This window comes from Nomascus leucogenys, chromosome 12 (assembly GCF_006542625.1).
Source record: "Nomascus leucogenys isolate Asia chromosome 12, Asia_NLE_v1, whole genome shotgun sequence".
Taxonomy (NCBI): Eukaryota; Metazoa; Chordata; class Mammalia; order Primates; family Hylobatidae; genus Nomascus; species Nomascus leucogenys.
In genome coordinates, this window is record NC_044392.1 from 13,930,485 (window position 1) to 13,957,860 (window position 27,376).

The window sequence follows — 27,376 nt, forward strand, 5'->3', positions numbered from 1 at the left end:
TGCAAACATTATTTATTTTATTTTATTTTATTTATTTATTTTTTTGAGACAGAGTATCTCTCTGTTGCCCAGGCTGGAGTGCAGTGGCACGATCTCGGCTCACAGCAAGCTCCACCTCCGGGGTTCATGCCATTCTCCTGCCTCAGCCTCCCGAGTAGCTGGGACTACAGGCACCCGCCACCACGCCCGGCTAATTTTTTGTGTGTTTTTAGTAGAGACGGGGTTTCACCGTGTTAGCCAGGATGGTCTCAATCTCCTGACCTTGTGATCCGCCCGCCTCGGCCTCCCAAAGTGCTGGGATTACAGGTGTGAGCCACTGCGCCCGGCCTTATTTTTATTTTTATTTTATTTTTAAATTAAAAAAAAAAAATAGAGACAGGGTCTCACTATGTTTCTATGTTGTCCAGATTGGTCTTGAACTGGTGGGCTCAAACAATCCTGTCTCAGCCTCCCAAAGTGCTGAGATTACAGGCGTGAGCCACCACGCCCGGCCGAAAACATATTTCAATCTTCACAACAACCATATGCAGTAAGAACTATCTATCTATCTATCTATCTATCTATCTATCTATCTATCTAAATTTTTTTTTTTTGAGACAGGGTCTTGTTCCAGGCTGGAGTGCAGTGGCATGATCATGGCTTACTGCAGCCTCGACTTCCTGGGCTCAAGTGATCCTCCCACCTCAGCCTCCCTAGTAGCTGGGACTACAGGCGTGCACTACCACACCTGGCTAATTTTTATTTTTATTTTTAGTAGAGATAGGGTCTTCCTATGTTTCCCAGGCTGGACTCGAACTCCTGGACTCAAGCAATTTGCCCGCTTTGGCCTCCCAAAGTGCTAGGAGTACAGGCGTGAGCCACCGCGCCTAGCCTACAGCTGTTATTATTGGCACTTTACCAACGAAGAAACAGATTTATAGTAGTTATGTAACTAAGATTTAACAATTAGTAATGGCTATCTGTATAACTAAAGAATCTGTATTACTGAATAGTGTTAAAGAAATATAGTTTAGGCTGGGCGCAGTGGCTCATGCCTGTATCCTAGCACTTTGGGACGCCGAGGTGGGCGGAGTGCCTGAGTTCAGGAGTTTGAGACCAGCCTGAGCAACACGGTGAAACCCCATCTCTACTGAAATACAAAAATTAGCCGCGCATGGTGGCACATGCCTATAGTCCCAGCTACTTGGGAGGCTGAGGCAGGAGAATTGCTTGAACCCAGGAGGCGGAAATTGCAGTGGGCGGAGATAGCACCACTGCACTCAAGCTTGGGTGACAGCAAGACTCCATCTCCAAAGAAAGAAAAAAAGAAATATAGTTTAGGGCCAGGCACAGTAGCACATGCCTGTAATCCCAGAGGTGCCTCAGGGAAAGGCAGGTTCTGATTTGCCCTTTGTGAATCAACCAAGGCAGCTCCTCTTTTATTAATTTTATTTTCTAGTCTTCTGGATAAGCTTTGTCTTGGAAAACCAATTATGCTACTTTAAAAAAGTCTAGGCTGGGCAGAGTGGCTCACACCTGTAATCCCAGTGCTTTGGGATGCCAAGGCAGGAGAACTGCATGAGCCCAGGAGTTCAAGGTTAGAGTGAGCTATGATCACATCACTGCACTTCTGCCTGGGTGCTATCTCAAAAAAAAAAAAAAAGGCCGGTCGCGGCGGCTCACGCCTGTAATCCCAGCACTTTGGGAGGCCGAGGCGGGCGGATCACGAGGTCAGGAGATCGAGACCATCCTGGCTAACACGGTGAAACCCCGTCTCTACTAAAAATACAAAAAATTAGCCGGGCGTGTTGGCGGGCGCCTGTAGTCCCAGCTACTCGGGAGGCTGAGGCAGGAGAATGGCGTGAACCCAGGAGGCGGAGCTTGCAGTGAGCCGAGATCGCACCACTGCACTCCAGCCTGGGGGACAGAGCAAGACTCCGTCTCAAAAAAAAAAAAAAAAAAAAAAAAAGGCCTGGCACAGTGTCTGGCACCTGTAAGCCAAGCTACTCTGGAGGCTGAGGCAGGAGCATCACTTGAGGCCAGGAGTTTGAGGCCAGCTTGAACAACATAGTAAGACCCCATCTCTAAAAATATATAAAACATTTTTTAAATTAGCAAATAAAATTTTTTAAAAGTTAGCCAGGTGTGGTGGCATGCACTTATAGTCCCAGCTACTTGGGAGGCTGAGGCAAGAGGATTGCTTAAACCTCAGAGGAGTTCAAGACTCTAGTGAGCTACGATTACTCCACCAGATTCCAGCCTGGGTGACAGAGTGAGGCCTTGTCTCAAATAAATAAATAGTCTGAAAAACATTGGACCAAATTATTTTGGGTTCAAGAATAAAGTGAATATCTACATGTATTTTTTTTTTGTAAGTACTCCAAACTTTCCTAATATTTTAATTTAAAATCATGATTCCTGGTTTGGGTGGGAAAATGGATGATTTCAACTCATAGTCTACCAAATCAAAGAGTCTTGTTTGCTCAGAAAGTGAGACTCAACCACCAGAATGCCTTATGTTACTGCCTGAAGTTTCTTATTCTGAATATAGAATCTGCAACAGAATCACCATTTCTTTTTCCACATGTAACTTGTTATTTATAGCCTGAACAATTTCTTTTGAAGCCCTTTTAAAGTTAAGCTCAAATTCGGATTGTTTCCTACTCTTCTGCGTAAGGCTCTCTAAATTCTTTTTAGATTTTAACTCTGAGACTAAAAAAAAAAAAAGTTCCCACTGGCGCAGTGGCTCACGCCTGTAATCCCAGCACTTTGGAAGGCCGAGGCGGGCGGATCACGAGGTCAGATCGAGACCATCCTGGCTAACACAGTGAAACCTCGTCTCTACTAAAAGTACAAAAAATCAGCCGGGCTTGGTGGCAGGCGCCTGTAGTCCCAGCTACTCGGGAGGCTGAGGCAGGAGAATGGTGTGAATCCAGGGGGCGGAGCTTGCCGTGAGCCGAGATCGCGCCACTGCACTCCAGCCTGGGTAACAGTGCAAGACTCCGTCTCAAAAAAAAAAAGTTCCCATAAACATCTCTTTAGGGAAAAAAAACCCTACACCTGCAACTCACCATGCAGGAAGCAGCAAACATGAACAAATCAGACCACATACATACAAACTAAAGAAACAGCCTGCAGAATCCTACTTAGAACAATGCTTAGAAAGACAGGGAGACAAATCATTACTAAAGACATTCACAGAGTTGTCATTACAACAGTACAGAAGTTGCCCCATTTCATCAGAATGAAAATGACAATTTGCTGAGGAAAAAAATCCCCTTCCTATTTTTCTAAGTTTCTCTAATAAGATGGCTGGTTTTTTTGCAAGTTGACTGATCTACAATAAATTGAACTACTAAGTGTACTCCAAAATCAAGAAAATGACTCCAATGCAGATGCCTCAGAAGTGGTAACAATGTTGTCTTGGCAAATAAATGCTGTTATCATTCGATATCTGCAAAAGTGTTTAAATCTGTCAGTACAGTGAATGCCAAACAAGTCCTGCATAATTGTGAACAGGCTGTAGGCTCATTTCTTTCTTCGCGTTTTGATGACTTTTTGCTAAACTGAATGCAAAATCCCCAAGGATCACAAGGAACAGACCCCTCCACTCAATGTCTGGTTGCCATCTGTTCTTAGTGTGAAAAGAAAGATGTGGGTCTGAAAGAACAGGGCCTAGCATACAGATGGAGGTGCTGTTCCATCAGCCCCTCTCCTGCCTCTGTTCCCAGAGAATACACCATGTAAGAATCACTGAGACCAAACACATCTCATCCTCTTTGCAACTCCATCACTTCCAAAGGAAAGTGTTTGTTGTCTGATCAATTTCCAAAGCTGGAAATCTCAGAAGAAGAAAGAAAGGAAAGCTAAATCATACTTATACCTTCATAATACCATTTAAAAAAATTTTTTTTGAGACAGGGTCTCCATCTGTTGCCCAGGCTGGAGTGCAGAGGTGTGATCATAGCTCACTGTAACCTCAAATTCTTGGACTCAAGCATCCTACCACTTCGGCTTCCTAAGTAGCTGGGACTACAGGCACCACATGCCATTATGCCCGCTAATTTTAATTTTTTCTTCTTCTTCTTTTTTTTTTTTTTTTGTACAGACGGGATCTCACTATGTTGCCAGGGCTGGTCTCAAACTCTTAGGCTCAAGTGATCCTCCTGTCTCAGCCTCCCACAGTGCTGGAATTACAGGCATAAGCCACTGTGCCTGGCCTGATTTTATAAAAGCTGTAACAGAAAGAAATGATCATTGTTTTTATTTTTATTCTAAAATGTAAAGCCCATTCTAGGAATGCAAATGGCTTTCTAGTAACTGGAGCCCAGAGAGAGAAAGTAGAAAAACTGATAAGACCCAGAGAAGTATTTTTGATCATGTGTGACCACAAGCCATGAATAAACACGGACTGTTTGGACTGTAAAGCAACTGTGTGTCAGAAATGCAGTTAATTTGAAAGTTCCCTGAACATGCCAACACTCAGCTGCCTTTGTTTCATGGACCCACTTCTTTTCTAATGCCAACAGTATATCTCTTCTGCAGAGACCAACTGGCTTCTCCAAAGACCTCCCTACTCATTATTCCAACATTCCTTGGTATGCCTCATCCCAAGCCTGCTCCTCTAGAGAAGCCAGGGCAATGTCAAGGGCAGAAAGCACAACTCAGAAGGAAAGCAGATGTGTGCACTGTTGACAATATAGAAACATGCAAGGTTTCAAGGGAAGGCAGCACTTTAGTGTTTAAAGTGTCCAAGACACCCAGGAATTCAAAATCCAAACTGCTGCCAGTTAGTCTTGACTAAAGTAAACAAATTAAGCTCAGAAAACCCAATTACCAAGCCATGGCAAAGCCCAGAAATCTCTCATCACAAGAACATTTTCGATCAAGCCAAAACCACTGAGTAAAATTAGAGGGGAAAAAAAAAGTTAAATCAGAAAACCGGATGTGTGTGTGTGTGGCTGTAGTGGTGGGGTGGGAGGTGAGGAGAGCTACTGGGAATAGCCTCTTTTCTTTTCCTGGCAGCTGTTCCATGACAGATTGTTATAAATAACACAATCTGGCAACCGATTTCTTATGACAAGGAGAAAGAAAAACACATTTACTCCCTTGGAAAAAAACTGTCAGGGCAAGGTAACTACCATGCTTCTACTCACCCAGTGCTTCCACAAATAATGGCTATGATCCAAATCACCAGCCTGCATGCCACCCCTCCCCATATGGAACTCATGAATTCAGCTACTTGGTGTGACTATGAAGGTCACAATTTACATTTTCCTATGTGGTCGAATCCCAATCAAATCTCCAAGAGTAGTTTGTGTGCTTTTTCTTTTCTTTTCTTTTTTTTTAGACAAGGGGTCTCCCTATATTGCCCAGGCTGGTCTCAAACTCCTGGGCTCAAGCAATCCTCCTGCCTCAGCCTCCCAAAATGCTGGGATTACATGCATGAGCCACTGTACCTGGCATAGTTTGTGTGCTTTAATAAACACCAAAGGCTAACTGCAATGGAGACCTCAGTTTTGGTTTAAAATGCTTAGAAAAGATTCCAGTCTATAGTCCTTAAAGTGCAAGGCCAAGGGCCAACTGCCACATTGTTTTCACTGAGGTTGGGGCAGTAGGTCTAGGAAGGGAAATGACCAACTCAGTCAGTAAGTAAGAAATGTGATAATCCTTGGGCTCACAGCTAAATATCCTTACTATATTCCTTAGTTTAATCATGCTGTTGCTACCATCCAGAATCTGATGCCAGAAATCCGCCCATAGTCCAGGATGGAAGTCCTCCCTCTCCTGCCCTGTCCCCTACTCTTCCCCTATTGCACTGCCTTAGTTCAGGTCTCAAAATCTTCTTCCAGTCTCTTGGCTGGTGTCTCTCTTGCTCCAGTTTTCCCTTATTCTAATCCATACTCTAATTTCTACTGCATATGTCTTTTCCCTGCTTAAAGACACCCTAAAACAGTGTTTTCTAAACATCAAAAAAGTTGAACTTATTGCCACTTACTTTAAAGTTTTTTTAAAAATATACAGATCACTATAATGTGATATGCTCTTTATATAATATATATAAAGATAGACATTTAAAAATGAATAAATAAAACATTTAAAAACAAGAAATTCTAACATTTTCCTCTGGTACTTAATTCTGTACACCACCTGGCTTTGAGTACAGCCTAATTTGGAGATTGCTGCTCAACAAGATTAAGTTGGAATTCCTTAGCATGACATTAAGGGTCTTCAAAATATGACTCCACCTACCTAATTCAGTCTTCTCTCCCCCAATTCCCCTCCACATAGCCAATGTTAACTTTTTTTTTTTTTTTTTTTTCAGACAGAGTCTCACTCTATTGCCCAGGCTATTGCCCAGGCTGGAGTAAAATGGCACGATCACGGCTCACTGCAACCTCCGCCTCCCAGGTTCAAGCAATTCTTGTGCCTCAGCCTCCCAAGTAGCTGGGATTACAGGTGTGTGCCACTGTGCCCAGCTAATTTTTACATTTTTAGTACAGACAGTGTTTCGCCATGTTGGCCAGGCTGGTTTTCAAGGTCCTGACCTCAAGTGATCCTCCTGCCTTGGCTTCCTCAGGTGCTGGGATTACAGGCATAAGCCACTGCACCTGGCCGCCAGTGTTAATTTGATAGAGTCGACTGCCAAGAATGTATACCCTAGTCTGTCTTCCTACTCTATTATATATTTATCCATCAAAATTCAGGTCTTGTCACAGTTACTAGAAAGGGCAGAGCCGATATATTATCTCCCCTAGAGATGATGCATTTTCTGATCCATTACAGACCTTAAATCACTAATTGGATTACATATATATTTTTTCCATCTAGACTTTGAGCTCCATAAGGAGCCCTTTTATCTTTGTATACCCAGAGTTCAACCTAGTGCTGGCAAACACGCATGAGTAAATGTTAGTACTTTTCCTGTTATCTCCTTCTCTTTGTTTAATTTGACTCAAATATTAAAACATCTGATTTTAAATGTTTAGAAACAATATACATTCTGACAGACGTGAATGCTCCCTTTGTAGAGACTGACTGTTCAGAGTTAGGACAGGGGCCACAGAGACAACTTTGCAGTTCCCGAATGCAAGAAGGCAGGAAATGAACCTGCTACTTCCAAAGAAGCAAAAGGCAGAGATGTCTGAAAGGAAAGAAATCAAAAGCAGCTGTCCTGGAGGGCACGGCTGAAGAATGACTATATGCTTGCTAGATTTACAACTTAAAATGAAGGCTCAACATTTATGGTTCTAATATTCATAATTCATTCACATCCTCAAAGGAAATTTTCCTCTTCAGATTAAGAACAAATAGAGGAATTGTATTCTTCCTTACTGTGTGAAGCTAGGAAAGAAGCACCTATATTAATTTTTAATTCCGTTCAAATGAGTTCCCTATAAAAATGCCTGTCACGGCCGGGCGCGGTGGCTCACGCTTGTAATCCCAGCACTTTGGGAGGCCGAGGCGGGCGGATCACGAGGTCAGGAGATCGAGACCACGGTGAAACCCCGGCTCTACTAAAAATGCAAAAAAATTAGCCAGGCGTGGTGGCGGGCGCCTGTGGTCCCAGCTACTCGGAGAGGCTGAGGCAGGAGAATGGCGTGAACCCGGGAGGCGGAGTTTGCAGTGAGCCGAGATTGCGCCACTGCACTCCAGCCTGGGCGACAGAGCAAGACTCCGTCTCAAAAAAAAAAAAAAAAAAAAATGCCTGTCACTTCTCTTCTAGGATTTAGATATACGCAATTTAATTTTCATCTCTAAATGCACTGACTTGGAATAGAAAAAAACAAGAGTTTTTTTTTTGTTCTCCCAAATCAAACTTTCACTCTAAAGGGAAGTTCATAACAATGAGAGAAATACAACTAATACATCTTTTTAAAACTTAGGGTTGGCTGAGCACGGTGGCTCACGCCTGTAATCCCAGCATTTTGGAAGCCAAGGTGGGAGAACTGTTTGCGGCCAGGAGTTTGAAACCAACCTGGGCAACATAGCGAGACCTTATCTCTACAAAAAATTTTAAAAATTAGTGAGGCATGGTGGTGCACGCCTGTAGTCCCAGCTATTTGAGAGGTTGAGGCAGGAGGATCATTTGAGCCCAGGTTTCAGGCTGCAGTGAGCTATGATTGTGCCATTGCACTCCAGCACCCATGACAGAGTGAGATCCTGTTTCTAAAAAACAAACAAACAAAACAGAAAATTCAAGAAAGCTGAAACTGGACCCCTTTCTTACACCTTATACAAAAACTAAATCGAGATGGATTAAAGACTTAAACATAAGACCCAAAACCATAAAAACCCTAGAAGAAAACCTAGGCAATACCATTCAGGAGATAGGCATGGGCAAAGACTCCATGACTAAAACACCAAAAGCAATGGCAACAAAAGCCAAATTGACAAATGGGATCTAATTAAACTAAAGAGCTTCTGCACAGCAAAAGAAACTACCATCAGAGTGAACAAGCAACCTACAGAACGGGAGAAAATTCTGCAATCTATCCATCTGACAAAGGGCTAATATCCAGAATCTACAAGGAACTTAAACAAATTTATAAGAAAAAAAAAAACCCCTCAAAAAGTGGGCAAATGATATGAACAGACACTTCTCAAAAGAAGACATTTATGTGGCCAAGAAACATATGAAAAAAAGCTCATCATCACTGGTCATTAGAGAAATCCCAATCAAAACCACAATGAGATACCATCTCATGTCAGAATATCGATCATTAAAAAGTCAGGAAACAACCAGATGCTGGAGAGGATGTGGAGAAACAGGAACGCTTTTACACTGTTGGTGGTAGTGTAAATTAGTTCAACCATTGTGGAAGACAGTGTGGTGATTCCTCAAGGATCTAGAACCAGAAATATACCATTTGACCCAGCAATCCCATTACTGGGTATATACCCAAAGGATTATAAATCATTCTACTATAAAGACACATGCACACATATGTTTATTGCTGCACTGTTCACAATAGCTAAGACTTGGAACCAACCCAAATACCCATCGATGATAGGCTAGATAAAGAAAATGTGGTACATATACACCATGTAATACTATGTAGCCATAAAAAAAGGATGAGTTCATGTCCTTTGCAGAGACATGAATGAAGCTGGAAACCATCATTCTTAGCAAACTAACACAGGAACAGAAAACCAAACACTGCATAGTTCTCACTCGTAAGTAGGAGTTGAACAATGAGAACACATGGACACAGGGAGAGGAACATCACACACCAGGGCCTGTCGGGGGTGGGGGGACTAGGAGAGGGATAGCATTAGGAGAAATACCTAATGTAGATGTGTGTTGATGGGTGCAGCAAACCACCATGGCACATGTATTCATATGTAACAAATCTGCAACTTAAAGTATAAAAAAAAATCAACAGAAACCACTAATACTAAGCAGCTTTAATGCACTACTATTAGTAAAAGATAGATGAAGTGGATAAAAAATAAAAACGGATATAGAAAATTTAAAAATATGATCAATAAGATCTTATGGCTATATATACATATATGTATATATGTGTGTATATAAATTGACTCAGCTTGGGAATTTAGTACATGATAATCATGAAACTTAAATAACAAGGGCAAAATGAATATTTTAATAAATGGTGATGGGAAACTGAATAGGCATTTGGAAAAAGGATAAAATTAGATCCACTGTTCATACTGTACACAAGACAAACATCAAATGGATCAGAGACCTAAATGTAAAAAAGTGAAACTATGCAAGTACTAGAAGGAAACAAAAGTAGGTTTCGCTATAACCTAAATGTGAGAAGAAACTTTCTAACTATTATTCAAAATCCAGATGAATTAAAGATTGTTAAATTTGACTACATAAATATAAAAACAAGGCTGGGAGTGGTGGCTCATGCCTGTAATCCCAGCACTTTGAGAGACCAAGGTGGGAGGATTACTTGAGCTCATGAGTTCGAGACTAGCTAGCCTAGGCAACATCAAGACCCTGTCTCTATAAAAAAGAAAAAAAAAATTAGCCGGGTGTGGTGACGTGTGCCTGTAGTTCCAGCTACTCAGGGGGCTGAGGTAGGAAGATCACCTGAGCTCAGGGGATGGAGGCTGCAGTAAGGTGAGATCGTGCCATGGCACTCTAGCCTAGGCGACAGGGCAAGACCCTGTATCAAAACAAAAACAAAAAGTTTTCTATGCCCCCAAACACCACAAAGTCAAAAGACATCAAACTGCTACAGTTACAGAACTTCTAAAATTCAAGAGGGAAAACAACAAAAACTGAAGGTACTTTTAAAATTGAGAAAAAATAAAGTACATGAACAATTTACAAAGAAAGATCATAATGTGTTCAACTTTTAAATGGTCCTTAAACATATAAAAAGATATTTAACTTCACTCATAATAAGAAAAAATGCAGCTCACACCTGTGATCCCAGCACTTTAGGAGGCAGAGGCAGGCAGATCACTTGAGCTCAGGAGTTCGAGACCAGCCTGGCCAACATGACAAAACCCGGTCTCTACTAAAAATACAAAAGTCAGCTGGGTGTAGTGGCATGTGCCTGTAATCCCAGCTACTTTGGAGGCTGAGGCAGGATAATCACTTGAACCCGACAGGTGAAGGTTGCAGTGAGCGCCATTGCGCCATTGCATTCCAGCTTGGATGACAGAGCAAGACTCTGTCTCCAAAAAAAAAAAAAAGAAAAACGCAAATTAAAATTCAAATGACTCTGAGCTACCATTTCTCACCAATTAGACTGGTGAGTCCATGTGGAAATAAACACTCTCATATATTGTTGCTAGGAATGCTAACTAGTACAACACTTTTGGATGGAAATTTGGTAATTTTTAACAAAGCTACACATGCAGTTTTATCCTTTGACCCAGTAATCCCACTTGTAAGAATTTATCATGCAACAATACCACTACTAATTGCAAAGTTATTCATTGCAGCAAAATATTGGAAGCTATCTAAAAACCCAAACATAGGAGTTGGTTGAGTAAAATATGTACAATGACTTTTTTCCCTCTCCATTTTGGTGGGCCGGTTGAAGATGAAATCCACTGAGGAGGGAAGGCCTTGGTCTTCAGCACCCTGTGTGCCAGTCCAGAACTGGCCTATCTACAGACCCCCTGAAAATCAAATGGGCTTGGATTTGGACATTCTCAATAAAAAGGGTTAAAGGCTGATGGGACCTAAAGCCTGGTACTTGAATTTTGATCAAGATAAGCTGTCTTAAGTTCTCTTCATTACACAGACGATCCTAGGTAATTGATAGATCCTGTGGTTCAACTTGATTTCTAGATAGACGCTGGATTCATGTGATGCCAGAGAAGTAAAATTTTAAGAGACGGAAACCAGATCAGAGTCTCACTGTTCCAGTCTGGACCTCTTTGGTGCTGTAAATCGTGGATATACAGTAGATGATTACTGCGTTTTTCTTTTATGGGCTCTCTTTAGCTTCTGGAGACCTCACTATCCTATTATGTCTTTGTGTGAAGACATGCTACTTTGTAATTATCGAAAGTGTCGCATCAAACTCTATGGCTATGCATGGGTCACTGCCTGCTCTCACATCCTCTGTGATCAGCAGGGCAGTGGTGAGTTTAGTCGCTCACCAGCTATCTGTGCTGCCTGAAACAGTACCCTTTCTGGAAAGCTAGATATTGTCTGCACAGAACTCAGTCCATCAGAGAAATATAAAACTAAGGTATTGGCAGGACTGCGACAAGAGATCGTGTTGGATGTAAGCTCCCGAGCAGTGGCCTTCTGGGCATATCAGGTACATCAGGAACATCTCTATCAAGAACACAATTTCATCAAGGCTGAGGGCCATCTGAAACAGATGGAGAAGATATATACTCAGCAAATACAAAGCGAGGATGTAGAATTGACCTCTATGAAAGGGGAAGTCACCTCCATGAAGAAAGTGCTAGAAGAATACAAGAAAAAGTTCAGTGACATCTGAGAAACTTATAGAACGCAATCTTCAGTATCAAAAGCTCCAAGGCCTCTATGATAGCCTTAGGCTACGTAACATCCCTATTGCTAACCATGAAGCCACCCTTGAACCATCTACAATTGCATGGTCTGGTGTTTTTGGCTTCCCATTAGGAATAACAACTCCAAATTTCCTTTGGATAGTATACCTGTTTAAATCAGGGCGATGGAGATGGAGATTTTCAGTTCAGACCATTTTTTTTGTGGGTTCTTCCACAGCACCTGAACCCAGCAACAGCTTATTTAGTTTTGCCTCTCCAAGTGGTGAATTAGAGCAGCAGCAAGTTTCTAGCAGGGCCTTCAAAGTGAAAAGAATCTGAGCCAGGCATGGTGTCACACACCTGTGATCCCAGCTAATTAGGAGGTTGAGGCTGGGAGGATCACTTGACCCCAGGAGTATGACACTGTAATGATCTAAGATCACGCCACTGCACTCCAGCCTGGGCAACAGAGTGAGACCCTATTTCTAAAAAACGTAAAGATAATTTAGCTAATTTTACAGAAGGTTTCCATGTTCACCTTCAGTAACTTCATTTAGCAAATCTTTCATCTAGATAGGACTCCCCAGCCTCCCTGTGCTTTTGAGTCTCTGAAGTTGTCTTCACATTACCAACATAACAAACTCATTGGCAATGGGGAATGGTTTAGAGTCTGGTTTCTCTGTTTCTATTATTTAAAGCATGAGCATTTTATTAATTTTATTAATCTCAATTTCATTTGAACTGCTGAATCTTCATCCCTAGTGAGAACAAATACAATAGTATTTGTTTCAACTCTGGGCTGTTTCTGACTGAGCTGTGTTGTTTATGCCTTAAGTACCTGTGTTATATGGTACATGCCACTTTGAATTCTGCTATTTATGCATATCTGTATATGTAAGTATGTTAATTTACACTGATATTTTGCTTTATTTGCCAGTATGTTTATGTGAAAATTGGAAAATGGTGGGTGATGTGTGGTTTGTTATTTGGGTATGTGTATTTATTTGTATATATTTATGTATTTACCTTCATATTAACTTGTTTGCAGGTGTGCTTATGTCAGTGAATGAGAGTACAATTTGATGCATGTTCAGTCCCTATTTGTATTTAAAAATAACTCACATTGATAAAGTTATTTTTGAAAGTTGACTTTTTTGACATTTACAGTTGGCCCTCTGTATCTGCAGGTACTGCATCTGCAGATTCAGCCAACCATATATCAAAAATATTCGAGGAAAAAATAAAAATAATAATATGACAATAAAAAATACAAATTAAAAACTAATACTGTTTAAAAACCAACACTGGGCCGGGCGCGGTGGCTCACGCCTGTAATCCCAGCACTTTGGGAGGCCGAGGCGGGCGGATCATGAGGTCAGGAGATCGAGACCATCCTGGCTAACACGGTGAAACCCTGTCTCTACTAAAGATACAAAAAATTAGCCAGGCGAGGTGGCGGGCGCCTGTAGTCCCAGTTACTCTGGAGGCTGAGGCAGGAGAATGGCGTGAACCTGGGGGGCGGAGCTTGCCGTGAGCCCAGATTGCACCACTGCACTCCAGCCTGGGCAACAGAGCGAGACTCTGTCTCGGAAAAAAAAAACAAAAAAAAAACCAATACTGGATAACAACTATTTGGATAGCATTTACATTGTAGATATTATAAATAATTTAGAGGTGATTTAAAGTATTTGGGAGAATTTGTAGGTTATATGCAAATACCATGCCATTTTATAAAAGTGACATGAGCATCCAAGGATTTTGGTATCTGTGAGGATTCCTGGAACCAATGCCCCAAAGATACCAAAGGACGACTGTATTTTAAAATAAAGCTACTTCTTTCCTTACCTTTTTGTCAACTGTTGCCTTTGGTTTACTGATTCAGGAATATACTTCTGCAGAAAGTTTACCAATGTGTTACTGATCTCAAGAGACTGTAATAAAATAATTTAAAAGATTTTTAAAAATATATGTACAATGAGGTACTATGTAGCTGTTAAAAAAAAAAAAAATCTGGTCAAGCAGTTTCTTACACTTGTCATCCCAGCAGTCTGGGAAGCTGAGGCAGGAGGATTGCTTGAGGCCAGGAGTTCAAGAGCAGCCTGGACAACAAAGCAAGACCCCCTTTCTACAAAAAAAAAAAAAAAAAAAAATCAGCTGGGAGTAGTGGTGAGCACCTCTAGTCCCAGCTACAGGCTTGAGCGCAGGAAGATGAGACTGCAGTGAGCCATGATCACACCACTGCACTCCAACCTGGGCAACAGAGTGAGACCCTGTCTCAAAAAAAAAAAAAAAAAAAAGTCTCCATTAACTGAAATGGAGTGATTTCCAGGATATACTGTCAAGTGAAAAACAGGGCCGGGTGCACTGGCTCATCACACCTGTAATCCTAGCACTTCAGGAGGTGGAGGCAGGAGGACTGCTTGAGCCCAGAAGTTTGAGACCAGCCTGGGTAACATAGCAAGACCCCATCTCTACAGAAAGAATTTTTTAAATTAGGCAGGTGTGGTGGTGTGTGCCTGTATTCCCGGCTACTTTGAGCTGAAGTGGGAGGATTGCCTTGTTTATTTCTCTCTCCTTATAGAGTAGATCTAAGAGGACAGGCATCTTTTTTATCTGGATTACCACTATATTTATAGCATCTCTGAATAGGATATATACTAAGTATTCAACACATATTTGTTGAATAAGCTAAAAATATTAATATTTTATAGATGAATCAAATGCAAGTTTGGAAGGGACTCAACTTCCAAGGTCACATAGCTAGTGAATGACAGAACAAAAATTATCTATGCAGGTCTACCTCTCTTATGAAAGCCTGTGTTCTTTTCACCACATCACCCTACCTTATCACAAAAAATAAAATAATCCTGCCAGGCACAGTGGCTCACGCCTGTAATCCCAGCACTTTGGGAGGCCAAGGCGGGTGGATCACCTGAGGTCAGGGGTTCAAGACCAGCCTGGGCAACATGGTGAAATCTTGTCTCTACTAAAAATACAAAAACTAGCTGGGTGTAGTGGCATGCGCCCATAATCCCAGCTAGTCAGGAGGCTGAGACAGGAGAATCACTTGAACCTGGGGGCCAGAGGTTGCAGTGAGCTGAGACTGTGCCACTGCACTCCAGCCTGGGTGACAAGAGCGAAACTCCATCTCAATAATAATAATAATAATAATAATCATCATCATCATCATCCTTCCTCTGGGAAAACATTCTTGGGGTAGAGGACCAGCCATGTCAGTAAACTTAGGGCTTGCTGGAAACTCACAGATGCAAATAAAGTGACCAGGCAGCCAATGCTATAATCAGTTCTTCTAATCTACAATCACTAAAATTCATCCTTAGGTTCACATAAACTTGTATCTATTTATTTTTTAGAGATGAGTTTCTCACTTTACTGGCCAGGTTGGAGAGCAGTGGTGCGATCACAGCACTACTGCCTAAAATTCTTGGGCTCAGGGGATCCTCCCTCTTCAACTTCCCAAGTAGCTGTGACTACTGGTGCACACCACTGTACCTGGCTAATCTAAAATAAATTTTGTAGCAATGAGGGAGTCTCACCATCTTGCCCAGGTTGGCCTCAAACTCCTGGGCTCAAGCGATTCTCCTGCCTTGGCCTCCCAAAGTGCTGGGATTACAGGTGTGAGCCACTGTACCTGACTTAAACATGTGTGTCTATATTAAGGGAGTAAGGAACTTAAGGAACTTATTTTAAATGTTTACGAATAACTTGCTTCCGGCTGTCATTCATTCATTCAACAAATAATATTGGACAAACTCTTTGTGCCAGGCCCAGATACAGTTCTTGCCTCACAGTATAGCAACAATATGACAGATATCTTTTAATCCCTGTGTAAATACAGAAAAATGACACCAGATTCAGTCTTAAAAGACCAGACAGCTGGGCGCAGTGGCTCATGCCTGTAATCCCAACATTCTGGGAGGTGAGCAGACTGCTTGAGCCCAGGAGTTCAAGCCTGGGCACCATGGCAAAACCCCATCTCTTCAAACAATTAGATGGTCATGGTGGTACACACTTGTAGTCCCAGTTACTGGGGAGGCTGAGGTGAGAGGATCACCTGATCCCAGGAGGCTGAGGTTGCAGTGAGCCGAGATCGTGCCACTGTACTCCAGCCGGGGCAAGAGTGAGATCTGGACTCAAAAAAAGAAAAAAAACAAAAAACAAAAAACAACCAGAAAACCAGGGAGGAAATCTTTTTTTTTTTTTTTTGACAGGGTCTCACTCTGTTGCTCAGGCTGAAGTGCAGTGGCTGATCTCAGCTCACTGCAACCTCTGTCTCCCAGGCTCAGATGATCCTCCCACCTCAGCCTCCTGAGTAGCTGGGACTATAGACACATGCCATCACACCTGGCTAATTGTTACATTTTTTGTAGAGACAGGGTTTTGCCACGTTGTCCAGGCTAGTCTCAAACTCCTGGGCTCAAGCAATTCACCCGCCTCAGCCTCCCAAAGTGCTGGGATTACAGGCATGAGCCACTGTGCCTGGCCAACCAGGGAAGTCTTGTTGGCACAGATGATGCCTAAGTTAAGAGCCTAAGTAGCTACAGGCTACTTCAAATGAACTCTCTGGTCATGGGGACAGAATGGTTACTGACTTCCCATAAACTGTACTGCACCATTCCACTACTCGGGCTGTAGTGTTACTTCATGATTCAGAGTAGAATAAGTGGCCCCACTAAGAGTTTCCAAAAATCAAGTCATGCGGGCTGCTTATTATCCAATGATAGAGTAAGTTTGTGATGACAATCTGTGTTATCACAATTGCTAGCTAGTACCTTTTCCTTCTACCCTATAGCCCTTCATCCCCTGACAGGGTCCTAAGGAAGGAAAATGACTCAAAAGAATCAGGCTCAAACACAGGGCTTGCAAGTTTTTTGGCTGTCAAATTAAGTACAGGGCTATAGAAGTCCTATCCCACAGATTAGAGTTCCAACAAGTAACAGTCTGAGAAAGTAAGGTGAAAACATTTCAGTGTTGTAGATACATATACTAGGTTAGTAAAGTCAAAAGAAAAGCTCCACTGAGATTTCTTGGCCAAAAACAAAAAAAAAGGATCCAAAATTTTTACATCCTACTTGTTTCCGCCAGTAATGTTGGGCTTTTCACTATGCCACCAGTAGACTCCAGGAAGGCATCATCAGGATTACATTGAGGCGGTCGTAAGCAACCACAGCCCACCAAAGCAGTCTTAAGGAACGTTGCCACTTAATAAAGTCTTTAAGCAAGTTGGGACCAAGTTCTCAGATCTTCTCTTGACCAACTGTATTTACTCTTTTCAAGCTGATAGAAATCTGACAAATAAAAATCCCTGGGAAAAATGAAAGGTTCCAGGAAAGAATGACAGAGATTTGTAATTTGATAAAAGACATCAAACACTCAACTGAAAATAACTTGTATTTAGCTTTTTGAACATCTAAAAATAGTACATATGCTCAATCTTTCTAATAAGCTGTCTCCAGCATGGGGATTTCATTGGCATAGTTTGTTCTTTGTTGTAACATGTTAGCTGTTTCATAAGACATAACAATAGTCCTTTCTCTACATCAAAGGACTTAAGTAACTATACCTCTAACAACTAGTGTGTTGGTATCATTATCCCTACTTTTTTGGTTGTGAAACTGAGGCACAGGGTAAATGAGGCTTGCTTGAAGCCAAAGATTCCTGTCTAGATTAAATAGAGAATTATCAACTCTGGAATTTCTAAATTAAAAGAAGCAATGAGACTGGCAATATAAAACAAATGCTTTAAACATAGGCTACAGAACTCTATTATAGATTTAGTCTGCTTGAAGCCTCTAAAATATACCTCACTAACTTGTTCTCGAAACGCTTAGGAATAATCGCAGTCTGTTTCTAAAGCACACAAAAACAGCACTAATGGCTGATTACCCCAGATAGTCAGAGCAACAGCTCTAATATGGGTCAGGATCCATGTCCAAGGAGTCAGCCAGCTTTGCTTTATGTGCAGATCACAGACCGCACCTTTACTTAACAACACTTCTTGTTCACATGGCTCTAGACATAGGACAAAAATTTCTCCTATAGGACTGGAATTCCCTCCACTTAGAAAAAGAGATCAGCAAGCAATAGCTGCACACCTGCAAGACAAGGATACTACATGAGTCCTTTTAGGAGATTTGCTCATTTCTAAGTATGTTTTACACAAAAATAATTCAGAGTTTATACATATTAAGAACCACTGAATTGTACACTTTAAAAGAGTTCTATACATACATACAACTATCTAATCTACATATAAAATTCTACATATCTGAACACCACAGAAAAGAACACTACTCAAAAAAAGACATTTTGAAAATAGCAGACCAAGTAAACCTGGTAGAATCTTTAGAACAGGTTTAGAACTAAACGTGTTCTAAAGCCAAAAGTCTAGAGTTAGAGTAGATTATAAAGACTACTAACGCTTGGTGGAGGCAACTAATGCTACTAATGTACTAAAAGTACTAATTAGTACTAAAGTACTAATGCTTTTGGAGGCAATAAGTCAAAAAAGCCTGGGTATCTGAGATGCACAAATGCATCTTTTTTTTTTTTTTTTTTTTTGAGACGGAGTCTCACTCTGTTGCCCAGGCTGGAGTGCAGTGGCACGATCTCAGCTCACTGCAACCTCTGCCTCCCAGGTTCAAGCAATCTTCATGCCTCAGCCTCCTAAGTAGCTGGGACTACAGATACACACTAACACGCCCAGCTAATTTTTGTATTTTTAGTAGAGACAAGGCTTCTCCACGTTGGCCAGGCTGGTCTGGAACACCTGACCTCAAGCGATCCACCCGCCTCAGCCTCCCAAAGTGCTGGGATTACAGGTGTGAGCCACCGTGCCTGGCCAAAAGTGTATACTGTATTCTTACTTCTCTCCTAGACTGTAAAGCATAGTTAAGAGCGTAGGCTTTGAAGTAAGAGAACCGGTTCAATCACTAACTCTTCCATTAAACTCTGAAGACTCAGTCCCCTTATCTATTCACAGTAAGATATGAAAGGGCTAGAGCAGTCTTAGCCCTATGAACTCTCAAAACTAACAAACTAAACACTGTCTTTAAAAATGAAGGCCAGGCACAGTGGCTCAGGCCTGTAATCCCAGCACTTTGGGAGGCTGAGGAGGGAGGATCACAGGTTCAGGGATCGAGATCATCCTGGCTAACACGGTGAAACCCTGTCTCTACTAAAAATATAAAAAATTGGCCAGGAGTGGTGGCGGGTGCCTGTAGTCCCAGCTACTTGGGAGGCTGAGGCAGAATGGCATGAACCCGGGAGGCAGAGCTTATAGTGAGCCAAGATCATGCCACTGCACCACTCCAGCCTAGGCTACAGAGACAGACTCTGTCTCAAAAAAAAAAAAAAAAAAAAAAAGAAGAAGAAGGCTGGCACTAAATAGAAATTGCCAGGAGTAGAATCTAAATTAAGCAGGATAAAGACAATCCAAGAGCACAGGAACCAGAAAAGCCAGATAAAATGGAGATAAAGGAGCAGTAGAGGAAGATCTTAAAAGAGGGGGCTCTAGAGCTGTGAAGCTAAAAAAGCAGTTCTGACTCACCCTTCTCTTCTGAAAATGTAGAAAGACCAACTTCAGATAAAAATTAGAAACAGAAAACGATTACAGTCAAATCCCATACAAAGTTATTATCAAAAAAGATATTAAAGATTAAAATAACATTCCTATAATGAAAGCACATATAAGAAAGACATGCCTACAAACAGATGAAATTCGTAGCCTAATATTTCTTTTTTTTTGAGACGGAGTCTCACTCTGTTGCCAGGCTGGAGTGCAATGGCACGACCTCAGCTCACCGCAACCTCTGTGCCCTGGGTTCAGGAGATTCTCCTGCCTCAGCCTCATGAGTAGCTGGGACTACAGGCGCACGCCACTATGCCCAGCTAATTTTTATATTTTTAGTAGAGATGGGGTTTCACCATGTTGGCCAGGATGGTCTCGATCTCTTGACCTCGTGATCTGCCTGCCTTGGCCTCCCAAGGTGCTGGGATTACAGGTGTGAGCCACCGTGCCTGGCCCTCCATAGCTTAATATTTCAAAATAAGCTAAAGTAAGTAAATGATAAATGTGGCTGGGCGTGGTGGCTCACGCTTGTAATCCCAGCACTGTGGTAGGCCAAGGCAGGCGGATCACTTGAGGTCAAGAGTTCAAGAACAGCCTGGCCAATATGGTGAAACCCCGTCTCTAATAAAAATACAATAATTAGCCAGGCATGGTGGCACACACCTGTAGTCTCAGCTACTTGAGGGGCTGAGGCAGGGGAATCACTTGAACCTGGGAGGCAGAGGTTGCGAAGAGCCGAGATCACACCACTGCACTCCAGCCTGGGCAACAGAGCGAGACTCTGTCTCAAAAAAAAAAAAAAAAGAAAAAAGTCCAGGCATGGTGGCTCATGCCTGTAATCTCAGCACTTTGGGAGGCCAAGGCAGGCAGATCATGAGGTCAGGAGTTTGAGACCATCCTGGCTAACACGGTGAAACGCTGTCTCTACTAAAAATACAAAAAATTAGCCGAGTGTGGTGGCACACGCCTGTAGTCCCAGCTACTGGGGAGCCTGAGGCAGGAGAATCACTTGAACCTGGGAGGCGGAGGTTGCAGTGAGCCAAGATTGTGCCATTGCACTCCAGTCTGGTGACAGAGTGAGATGCCGTCTCCAAAAAAAAAAAAAAAAAAAAAAGGCCAGGCACGGTAGCTCACGCTTGTAATCCCAGCACTTTGGGAGGCCGAGGCGGGCGGATCACGAGGTCAGGAGTTCGAGATCAGCCTGGCCAAGAGGGTGAAACCCCGTCTCTACTAAAAATACAAAAATTAGCCGGGCATGGTGGTGCGTGCCTGTAATCCCAGCTACTTGGAAGGCTGAGGCAGAAGAATCACTTAAACCTGGGAGGCGGAGGTTGCAGTGAGTTGAGATTGCGCCACTGCACTCCAGCCTAGGTGACAAGAGCAAAACTCCATCTCAAAAAAAAAAAAAAAAAATACATTTAATATATTCAAGGAAAACATGTGAGTCACGGATTCTATATCCAAATAAATTGGCTTTGAAACATAAAGGCAGCAGATAACTTGCTGAACATTATCATGCGCCCTCCTTTAGGAATCTATTAGAAATAAGCTTCAGACAAATGACTGGAGACACAAGGAATAGGGACTGGTGTGCAATGATCATCAATGGCTGCTAACATCACAAAAGGAAAGACAATCAGATAATCATGTACCTTCAGATGGAAGAACACACCACTACCTTGCCAAAAATTCAAACCTAAACCTAATCAAGCCTCAAGTTCAACTACCAGTTTACAGAATATACATACAGAGAAACACTCATTAAATCAACAAAATGCAGACTGTGGGAAAACTATACCAAAAACCTAGTTTCTTCAACAATTAAATTACAAGGGGGAAAAAAAAGAAATGGAGGGAAAACCTATATATTAACAGACTTAAAAGACATTTCAACCAACTGTAATGTGTAATCCTTATTCACTTCCTAAGTTAAACAAACACATTTGAAAAACATGCTGAAATTATATTTATGAGGCAACTGGAAACTCAAATACTGATTAGATACTTAATGATACCAAAGAATTATTATTGATTTGGTTTTTTACTGTTTTTTAGAAGTGATAGTGGTATTTTTAAAAAGTGCCCTTATTTTTACAATATATTCTAAAATATTTACAGATAAAATTATATGTCAAAGGTTTGCTTCAAAAGAACATGGGAGAAAGCAAGTTGGGTAAAATATAGATAAAATAAGATTTGCTATAGGCTGTTAACTGTTGATGCTGGGTGACAGATAAATGGGCAATGTTGTTTACTTTTGTACATGTTTTAAAATTTCCATATAAGAAAATATTAACTATGTCTGGTCTACAACTTGTGTTTAACAAATGGCAATTAGCATTATTATTATTAGTTCACTTTGAATATTTACTAAATGAATGAGTTTAGACATAGATAAGAATGAATGATTTATCAACAAATATGAAACATTATTATGGAGAAAATATGAAATCTAAGAGCATTCATGTTATCAACGTCAGTTGTAAGAGTGGAGCTCACTCACCCAGGGCCTGGGAGAATGAATGAACCAATAATCTCTCTTGATAAGTCAGGGAAAGAGGTTTGGGTAGCTGAAATAAAAAGTGAGAACCAGTAAATCAGTAAAATTGTGGGGTTAGATAAAGCAAAATGAAGTAGAAAATGGTGCCAGAAAGTATAAAACCAAACGAAATATGTGTCCTCTAAGTGAAAAAACATAACTTAGCAAATATGGTATCCAACTTCAATATCCTATAAGCACATACGATGGAGGTTTCCACATATAAGTAGGACTGCAATACATTTAGCAAATATAAGGTAAAGGAAAAAGATTATAAGTTAAAAATTGTTTAAACCAAAAAAAGCCAAATAAAGTGAATGTACTACTCTGGCCTTTCTCTGAGAACAGAAGTCAAACATGAAGATCTCACAATAATAGCTGGGAAACTCAATCTGGAGGAAGTGGGTAAAGATAAAACCAAAAGCTAATAAACCCCAAACTTTCAGGGAATGTTCTTATCTTACCTAAAATCTTATTGGAGACAGACCAAAAGAGCCTCTTAATGTTTAGGAGCTCTTTTGTGGGCACACGGGAAGAAAAAACATGGGCTTAAAGGGCCACTGTGCCATGCATGGCACAGCTGCTCAGTACAACTTTCTCCTTTAGAGAGATAACTGACATCCCTTAGCAAACACTGACAACTTCCTTCTTAGGCTGTCTCACTTTCTTCAACTGTTTATACGCACTTCCACTGCCCTTTCTACAAGTTTATGTTAATTCTAATCAGTTAATTCTGAATTTTGGCTTAGCTCAGTTCCTAACAGCTTTTTGGGCATTTATTTACGTTCTTCCAACAGTTAGCCTTGTTGCCTTCTACTCCTGGTTGGAAGGCAATCTGATATGAAGCCAGGATTTCAGGGGCTATTGTAGTAAGGAAAAACCAAGTAAAGTTAGCAAAGACTTGCTGGCCAAAGTCACAGCTTGGAAGATGGCTCAGAGGTAGGATTATATGTAAGAGATGCTGTGTAAATGATGTGGGGGAACAGGTAAGGGAGGAAAAGAAATTAGACTGCAGAAGGACTTAGTAAAGATTCTGATTTTAGGTGCAAGGGGAAGCCCTAAAATAAGGAGTAAAAGATCAAAGTCATGGCCGGGCGCAGTGGCTCATGCCTGTAATCCCAGCACTTTGGGAGGCCGAGGCAGGCGGATCACGAAGTAGGAGATCTAGTGAATCTCCTGGCTAACACGGTGAAACCCTGTCTCTACTAAAAATACAAAAAAATTAGCTGGGCTTGGTGGCAGGCATCTGTAGTCCCAGCTACTCGGGAGGCTGAGGCAGGAGAATGGCGTGAACCTGGGAGGCAGAGCTTGCAGTGAGCCCGCACTCCAGCCTGGGCTACAGAGCGAGACTCTGTCTCCAAAAAAAAAAAAAAAAAATTCAAAGTCATACAAAAAGGCAGTAACTTGGAGAGTAAAATGCCCCTTTGGAGGTTACTTTACTTTCCTTCTCATGCCTTCTCTCCTAATAGTTGCCACTATTACTTCTCAAGCCTCCAAGTATTAGAGGAACTTATTTGCCTGGGACTTTCAAGATTTCTAGCTTACTGGGCCAAAAATAACTTTTCTAAAATTCAGAGATTATAGAGCAAAGAAAGTTTACACATCCATTCTAAACTTTTAGATGGTAGCTAATACAGCTCTGAGAAGACCACCAAAAATCCCAAGCTCTTTGCAAATCAAAACTACAGTAAGATACTAACTCATGCTTATTGGGATGACTACTATTAAGAAAAAAATAGGCTGAGTGTGGTGGCTCATGCCTGTAATCCGAGCACATTGGGAGGCTGAGGTGGGTGGATCATGAGGTCAGGAGTTTGAGACCAACCTGGCCAACATGGTAAAACCCCGTCTCTATACTAAAAATACAAAAATTAGCTGGCCGTGGTGGTATGCACCTGTAATCCCAGCTACTCAGGAGGCTGAGGCAGGAGAATCGCTTGAACCTGGGAGGAGAGGTTGCAGTAAGCCGAGATTGAACCATTGCACTCCAGCCTGGGCAACAGAGCAAGACTCCTTCTCAAAAACAAAAAACAAACAAACAAAAATAAGCAGAAAATAAATATTGGGAAGGATGTGGAGAAACTGGAACCATAGGCTAGGCATGGTGGCTCACACTTGTAATCCCAGCACTTTGGGAGGACAAGGTGGAGGATCACTTGAGCCCAGGAGTTCGAGACCAGCCTGGGCAACATAGTGAGACTCTGTCTCTTAAAAAAAAAAAAAAAAATGTATACACACACACACACACATATATATATATAGCCAGGCACGGTGGCTCATGCCTGTAATCCCAGCAGTTTGGGAGGCCAAGGTGGGTGCATCACCTGAGATCGGGAGTTTGAGACCAGCCTGACCAACATGGAGAAACCCTATCTCTACTAAAAACACAAAATTAGCCAGGCGTGGTGGTGCATGCCTGTAATCCCAGCTACTCAGGAAGGTGAGGCAGGAGAATCGCTTGAACCTGGGAGGCAGAGGTTGCGGTGAGCCGAGATCACGCCATTGCACTCCAGCCTGGGCAACAGGAGCAAAACTCTGTTTAAAAAAAAATAATATACACACACACACTCACACTTATTTTATTTATATATTTTTTTGAGACAGAATGTCCCTCTGTTGCCCAGGCTAGAGTGCAGTGGTACAATCTCAGCTCACTGCAACCTTCATCTCTCGGGCACAAGCAATCCTCACACCTCAGCCTCCTGAGTACCTGGGCTACAGGTGTGTGCCACCATGCCTGGCTAATTTTTGTATTTTGGGGGCAATATAGTGAGACCCCCTCATCTCCACAAAAAATAAAAAGTTAGCTGGGTGTGGCAACATATGCCCATGGTTCCAGCTACTCAGGAGGCTGAGATAGGAGCATCGCTTGACCCTGGGAGGTCAATGCTACAGTGAGCCATGATCGCACCATGGCACTCCAGCCTGGGTGTCAGAACGAAATCCTGTCTCAAAAACAAAACAAGAAAAGAAAGAAAGAAAAGAAAGAGAGAAAGAGGTTGGAGCCCTTGTACACCGTTGGTGGGAATGTAAAATGGTATAGCCACTGTGGAAAATAGTATGGCAGTTCATTAAAAAATTAAACACAGAAATAGCATATAATCCAGCAACTACATTTCTCAGTATAAACCAAAATAACTGAAAGAGGGTCTCAAAGAAATATTTGTACATCCACATTCACAGCTGCATTATTCACAATAGCTAAAATGTGGAGGCAACCCAAGTGTCCGTGGATGGATGAATGGCTAAGCAAAATGTGGTATATCCATAAAATAGAATATTCCTCAGCCTTGAAAAGGAAGTAAATTCTGCAGTATGCTACAATATGGATGAATCTTGAGGATGTTATGCTAAGTAAGCCAATCACAAAATGATAAATACTGGAGGCCAAGGTGGGCAGATCACTTGAGGCCAGAAGTTCGAGGCTAGCCTGGCCAACATGGCGAAATCCCATTTCTACTAAAAATACAAAAACTAGCCAGGTGTAGTAGGGCACACACCTGTAGTTCCAGCTACTCAGGAGGCTGAGGCACAAGACATGCTTGAACCTGGGAGGTAGTGGCTGCAGTGAGCTGAGATCATGCCACTGCACTCCAGCCAGGGTGATAGAGTGCGACTCTGTCTCAAAAAAATCAAAAAAGACAAATACTCTATGATTCCACTTACATGAGGTACTTAGAGGTAATCAAAATCATAGAAATAGGAAGTAGAATGGTAGCTGCCATGGGCTAGGAGGAGGGGGATGTTAGTATTTAATGGTAATAGAGTTTCAGTTTTACAAGATGAAGGTTATAGAGATGTAGGGTGGTAATGGTTGCACAACATTATAAATGTGCTTAATACCACTGAACTGTACACTTGACCCGAATTTTCTTCTCATTACCCTAATGGAATTCCCCAAATATTCTCTAAACAAATAATCAGCTGTACTCCAGAAAGCAACACACCCAACATTATTGTATTGGAAGCCCCCACTCTAATCAGAAGCACCCAAAATCCACTTGAGAGAAAATACAGAAAAGTAGAAGGAAGGCCAAAAGTGAATGGAAATCCCTATATACATTGTACTGGAGGTCCTGGCCAGGGCAATGAGACAATTTTTTTTTTTTTTTTTTTTTTTTAGAGAGCTGGGCATGGTGGCTCATGCCTGTAATCACAGCATTTTGAGAGGGCAAGGTTAAGGGTATCACTTCTGTCCAGGAGTTCCAGACCAGGCCTGGGCAATACAGTGAGATCCTGTCTGTATATATATAAAAAAAGTTCAGGTATTGTGGTGCGTGCCTGTAGTCTCAGCTACTTGGGAGGCTTAGGTAGGAGGATCACCTGAGCCTGGGGAGGTCAAGGTTACAGTGAGCCATGATCGAGCCACTGCACTCCAGCCTGGACAACAAAGACAGACCCTGGTCTAAAAAAAAAAAAAGAAAAAAAAGAAATTAGCCGGGCATGGTGGCACATGCCTGTAGTCCTAGTTACTTAGTTACTTGGGAGCCCGAGGTGGGAGGACTGCTTGAGCCCAGGAGTTTGGGGCTACAGTGAGCTGTGACCACACAACTGCACACTAGCCTGGGTGACACAGTGACACTGTCTCGAAAAATAAAATTAATGTAATTTAATTTTTAAAAAGAATAAAGATTAAGAAGGAAGATATAATGCTGCTTTTATTTGCAGGCAATATGATGATAGGGTCCTAAACGAATCTGTAATTTAAAAGGTCACAGCGCATAATGCCAAAATACAAAAATCAATTGTATTTCTATATACAAGCAATAAACAATTGAAAATAGAAAAAATGCCAATTACAACATCATTAAAAATATTTACCTAGGAATAAATTTATCAAGACATGTTCAAAATTTCTACATTGGGCTGGGTGTGGTGGCTCATGCCTGTTATCCCAGCACTTTAGGAGACTGAAGTGGGAGGACAGCTTGAGCCCCGGAGTTTGAAACTAGCCTGAGCAACACAGTGAGACATCTCTACTAAAATAAATATCTAAAAAATTAGCTGTGCATGGTGGCATGTGCCTGTAGTCCCATCTACTCGGGATGCTGATGTAGAGATCACTTGAGCCCAGGAGGTTGAGGCTGCAGTGAGCCTTGATCACACCACTGCACTCCAGCCTGGACAACAGAGCAAGGCTGTATCAAGAAAAAAAAAAATCATCACTGAAAATTATAAAACTCAGTTAAGAGAAATTAAGGGAAACTTAAATAGATACACAATTATGTGTTACTTAATGACAGCAATATGTTCTGAGAAATGCATTGTTAGGTGATTTCGTTGTGCGAACATCACAGAATGTACTTACA

General features: G+C 41.7%; 1 protein-coding gene and 1 pseudogene across 2 annotated transcripts in view; one reads left to right on the forward strand and one right to left on the reverse strand.

Annotated features, from left to right (window-relative positions):
• Window positions 1-27,376, reverse strand: part of EIF2B3 (eukaryotic translation initiation factor 2B subunit gamma) — a 133,573-nt gene that overhangs the window by 94,576 nt on the left and 11,621 nt on the right. The window lies entirely within an intron of this gene.
• On the forward strand, window positions 1,698-12,276 carry LOC100604626 (annotated as a pseudogene).